The 6000-nt window shown below is 37.6% G+C and overlaps 1 protein-coding gene across 1 annotated transcript in view; it reads right to left on the reverse strand.

Annotated features, from left to right (window-relative positions):
• Positions 1-6000, reverse strand: part of LOC108709570 — a 29245-nt gene extending 23245 nt beyond the window's left edge. The window contains exon 1 of the mRNA XM_018249545.2: positions 5768-6000. The gene's annotated coding sequence lies outside the window, so the exon portion shown is untranslated. The remainder of the gene's footprint in view (positions 1-5767) is intronic.

A 6000-nucleotide genomic window follows, 5' to 3' on the forward strand; every position in this document is an offset into this window, starting at 1 on the left:
TGTCTCCTCCTCCTTCACAGATATGAACACTCTGTACCATATGCTGTATATTTATATGGGAAGATTTTTTTTGGTGGCCTGTCCTGGGGGTATTTCCCTTTCCATGTTTGTTTTTCTGTCAATTACTACCAAGCACACAATATACTATTGTGGATGGCGTTTTGTCACTTGTTTTGTTTGCATATGGCCTCATGCGTGAAGGCAATCCCCACGCATCCTGCAGCAGTATCAATATAGTAAGCAAATAGCAGAAAGAGTATACATGTGACATAAGCCTGACAGCATGGGTAACTTCTTATGAAGAGGGAGCTAAACTTTAAATGTCTGGGAGTCCCAAATTCTTAGGCATCTCCCAAGGATTAAATTTGGTTAATTGATACCCAGGCTGGTATTCTTAGTCGCTAAAACCATACCTCCCAACTGTCCCGTTTTTAGAGGGACAGTCCCTCTTTTGACAGCTCAACCCACAATCCCTCGTTTGTACTGGAATGTCCAGATTTTCTCTGCACTGAACAGCCAGAAAAAGAAACAATGTTTCTAACGTTGGCTGGCTCTGGCTTTAGGCCTAGAACAGCTGCAGATAAGATACTTTTGTAACAATTTTGAGATAAACAAATAAGTAATTGTAACAATATAAGATGAAAGAAGTGTATTATGTATGATGAAAAAATTTCCGCTAACTTTATCTTGACAATGCCATGTTATATCACACAGCACAAATGGTTACATTTTCTATCTTTACACTCACAATAAGATAAGTGTTGTCTATTACAGTCTGATGTTAGTAACAACATATTAACCATATGATTACATAGCAACAGGTACTTATTTTAAAATTTTAAATGGCTAGCAATTAAATGCACTCCTTACAGCTATTTTAGCAGAATAACTATGATGTTGTTAGATGTGGTGCAACATATTAATAACAAATGTGCCAGGGATGCACTTCAAATTTCCTTCAAGTTCCAACCATACTCCAAGTTTCATCCACACTTCTGAGTTCAACCACAGAAGGAAAGCTTACAACATTTTCCCCAAGCAGTCTATTCAACTACAAGAGAGCAGACTCTGTGACTAGAGGTGCCAATGGCTGTTGTTGGTAGGCATGGGTACCATTTTATGCGATTGAGTGTATTACAGGACTACAGTGTTGATTAAAGGCAGGGATGTTTGATATTTTCTCATTGGGTGTAAGATTTCTGTAAGCTTGGTAACCCATTAAAAGAGCCCATCACCCAGGGAGAGGGGTAAAACAGCATGCCTATAAATAGAAGCTGCCAGAGGCAGAATGGGGGGCAAAGTAAGGTTACAGGCGGGGAGGGGGGAAGGAAGAACTCGGCCCAAACCAGCCTACAACCAATCTTGTGTAGAAGTCAGCCTACACGACCCACAGGTCAACTAAGGTTTTGGGCTGGCTCGCATGTCACTTGCATGACAAACTGCCATTTTTGGGAATACTGTGAAAATTGCATTGCATTATAAATTGATATGCATTATAATTTGGGCCCATAAAAAAACGTAATTCTGTTGGTGCAAAACTAAAATTATGATGTTTTTAGGTATTGTTTAGCTGATTATTAATTTTACAAAGCATTCATATAATTATACATATGATAACTTGAGATTATATGGCCATACTCTTTAAACCTAAACTCAAATATAACCTCATTAAGATCTGACAGGCGCAAGTGGATAAAACACAAGATTGCATCACCCTAAGATTAAATTACTTAGGCTCAAACTTGTGGGAAGTCCACAAAGGCCGGCATATGGCAGCAAAATTGCAGGGCAACCTGCCCCGACCAGCAGTACTGGGTGCAATATTCAAATAGCTGTCCGAATCTCCTGCCCAGTCCTCCTGCCCAGTCCCCAGTACTGCAGGTCTGGTATAAAGCTGGACAGGGTGTACAAATGTGATGATCATCTGTAAGTAGAATACATAATGACCTAACATAAGTTCTCTACAAGTATGCTGTCTGTGTAATATTCTTTAAATGGCAATATGAAATTTACAGTTGCGGCAGTGACCCTAATAAACTTTGTGGATGACTGTTAGGCTACATTGGGTAGAGCTTATGTTAGATTGTTAGATCATTATGTTCCGAATTTAAAAGCATCAACCATATAGTCAGTTAACATCATAAAAGATACACTTTAAGATCATAATATTGGTTTGGTATGTTTTAGTATATGGAGGGGCCCTCACCCATGTGTGGTTACAGGCTCCGATTTGAACGCCCCCCAAACTCTGTGTCTGCTCACAATCCCCTGCTTGCTTGCTCCCCACAACTCGCTTGCACATCCCTCCTTTCCAGTCCTGTACTGCCAGTCAGGTTCAGCTGTAAGAATGGAGTACAGATGTGGCACAGACAGCATGGTGCCCCTAGAATTTAATAAGCCTAGGAGCATGCCCTTGTAGACTTCCCGAAAATCTAGGCCTTATTAATTATGTTTTTAATGACAGGGTGCTTTAAATATGATGCAATATAGATCTTGCATTTTATTCACTTGAGAGATTCTCTCTCTATTGTAGCGATGGTAAGGGTTAGAAACGGATTGGAAATCAGTGGCATCAGTTTTTTTTGGGGGGGGGGGCTCACATTTTTACTCAATGGTTTGGAATAGCCATATAGCCTGAAAGGGGTGGTTCACCTTCAAACAACTAGTTGTTTTCAGATAGGTCACTAGAAATAATGACTTTTTCCAATGACTTTCCATTTTCTATGTGTGACCGTTTTTCTAATATTGAAGTGTCAAGTGTCTTTTTTCACCTTCTGAAGCAGGGAGGGGGGTCGCCGACCCTGTAAACTGTTCCAAATGGATACATTTAGTTGATACATTTCTTATCTTTGTCCCTGCTGAGCAGAATCTCTGGGTTTCATTACAGGCAGCTGTTAGACTTGATACAATAGTTGCTAATACTCCAGAGATGCTGCTGAGAAATGTATCAACTAAATGTTGCAAATTTGTAAGAGTTTAGAATCTGCACCTGAATTACTGAGCTGTCAGACTCAAACACCAGAGACACGAAAATTCAACTTTAAACTTAGATTTTGGAAAAACAGTAAGGGTAAGGTCACACTGAGCATTTCGGGGAGATTTAGTCGCCTGGCGACTAATCGCCTCGTCTTTGCGGCAACCAATCTCCCCGAACGCCTTCCCTCACTCTGCACTGGCCAAAATTAAGAAATTCGTTTTCCGAAGTCTCCCCACAATAAATAATGGAAAGTAATTCTTTATTTTTGGTTGAATCCTTTTCTTTAGAAAAAAATGTAATCTATAAATCCCTAGAAACATCATTATATCAGTTTTGTGCCAATAGAAGAATTCTGTCAATACAGCATTATACAGGATTTTGTCATTTATTACAATTTCCAATTAAAACAGTGGGATGAAAGACCTGTAAATTAGTGATGTGCAGGCCAGCCTGAAACCCATGAGACCCATAGGTCAGAGTTTGGCCAGTGAAGAAATTTTTTTTGGGGAGGAGGGGTCACTTTTCCCACAGCCCTCCCTGCCTGTGCTTCTTATTGCTTGACTGACAGAACTTTTTCACAGAATTGTGTTGGTTTCTGTAACAAGCAACTATTTAGACATTTAAATCTAGAAAATTAGAGTTAGATATTAAGTTTCATATCAGTGTAGCTTGGCATGCTGAAGACCGTTACTTGTATCTGTTTTTTTAATATCATTTATTCTGTAAATTTACACATCACTGGTTCTGTCACATGGATTTTTTTTACATTTTGAGAGCCAAAATACATAGATATGAAACCTTCCTGTCTGTAATAAGCATTTATTTTGTCACTAAAATCTAGCATATTGAAATTATATAATTGTTTATCTTGGTATATGGTAGTAATTTACAAGACAAATTTTTAAAAAAATATATATTTCTATGAGTAACGTTTACACATCACTGATTACACTGTTACATCTATTTTATACATAGTGAGACAAAATACAGTTTGAGATATAGAATGCATGTTTACATTTACAGACAGTGGTTTGTGATATTATAATATCCTTTTGCGCACAAACTTGACCTTGTTCTTATTCTTGATTACAATATAACATTTGTATATATTTTACCAGTGTATACTGTCATAATTACATTTGTACCCTGTGAAATAATTTTGTGTCCTCTGTATTGGCCATATTTTTGCATATTAAATATTGTTTTTGTAAATAAATGGCACTTTATAGGTGAATGGAAAAATATGGAGAGTGGCACCTTACTGAAGATGTTGTATATACTGTTAGTTAACCTTGCTATTAAATAAACCCAATAGGCTGGTTCTGCTATCAATAAGGATTAATTATATCCAAGTTTGGATCAAGTACAAGGTACTGTTTTATCATTACAGAGAAAAAGGAAATCATTTTTAAAATCTGGATTATTTCATTATAATGGAGTCTATGAGAGACAGCCATTCCGTAATTTGGAGTTTTCTGGGTAATAGGTTTTCCGGATCCCATACCTGTACTGCTAAAAGTGTCTGAAAATTAAAATAAATGAAATTCACAAGTGTTTAGAAAGCAGTAACACTCCTGTTGCTTCATCATGAAATGTTTCTTGCCATTAGAAATACCCAGGGTACTACTATATAAATATTCTTAACAGAAACAAAAACAAAGGAAGGATCTCTCCACTACCCATTAAAACGACTTTTGTGAGTACAAGTTAGTGTTGGCAATACAGTAAAACCCCAATTTTAAATTTCCAGGGGATCAGAAAAACATGCTCTAAAAATGTAAAATCAGGTGGGACCACAAAGAACAATGTAACATGAGGGTGTAAAATTGAGGTCTCACTGTATATTAGCTGACAAAACAGCAACTAAATGATGCTAAACTCCATACTTGTACCTGTTAAGGGGTACAATATCTTACAGAGGCGATTTGAAATCAACACCCCAGTGTATAGCTTATGTGTTGGACCAGATATTAATCACTGTAGCATTCTAACCCTGCATTTCTGTAGAAGTAACGTGAACTAAATCATTATTTCCATTATTGCCACATATCCTAGCATAAGTGATATGCTCCAAGCAAGACCTGAGAGCGGTTTCATGCAGTCCTCTTTAAATGAATGTGCTTTAATAAATCCATTTGATATTTTGTAACATTTCCCTTTATTACAAAACTACTGTTGCAACACTTAAGGGGCAGATTTATGAAGGGTCGAATTTCGAAAAAAAAAAATAAAACGGTGAAATTCAAATAAAAAAAAGACCAACCGAAATGTATTAAAAAAAATAAAGTTATTTTTTTCTGGGCAAATAGGCCATTTTCGTTCGAATCGTACGAAACGAAGTAACATCGTATTTGATCAAATTCGATTCAAATAAGACTTTGATTTTTCAAAGTCCACCAACTGACTCCAATTCGGTTCTAGGAGGTCCCCCGTAGGCTAAAACATCAACTCGGCAGGTTTTAGATGGGGTATGGTCGAAGTTGAATTTTTAAAGAGAAAGTACATTTCAATTATTTTCAAATTCAAATCGAATTTAGACCATTCCCTGGTTGAAGGACACAAAAAATAGCTTGAAATGCGAATTTTCACTTCGACCCTTGATAGATCTGCCCCTTAGCAGTAGTTTTATACATCTGTCTCAGAAGTTAAATCAAGTAATGAGTATCTGTGCTGCTTCCTCTTTGATGCCTATCTGTGGAGCTAAATATTAAATCCATCCTTTCCTGACTTTGCTGTTGAGTATTCTATTTGGACAAATGAAAAGGCAAAGAGATTCTGCTTATTACTCACGTGTGGGAGCTGTGCCTGCAGTGCTTGCCAAGTAACTCTGCCACTGCTGCTGGAAGATCAGAGGTTGCATGGAGCAAAGTTACTGATCACTTCGAACTTGCTTTGTGTCCCCAGCAGCTCCACCCTTCAGGGATGCTGCCTAATGCTCCTCATGTGAAATTCATGTTCTTCCTACAGCCTGAATTGTGCCCCTGGGGAGAACATTTGCTTCAACAATAAACATACACACCAAA

The sequence above is a fragment of the Xenopus laevis genome, chromosome 2S, assembly GCF_017654675.1.
Source record: "Xenopus laevis strain J_2021 chromosome 2S, Xenopus_laevis_v10.1, whole genome shotgun sequence".
Lineage (NCBI taxonomy): Eukaryota > Metazoa > Chordata > Amphibia > Anura > Pipidae > Xenopus > Xenopus laevis.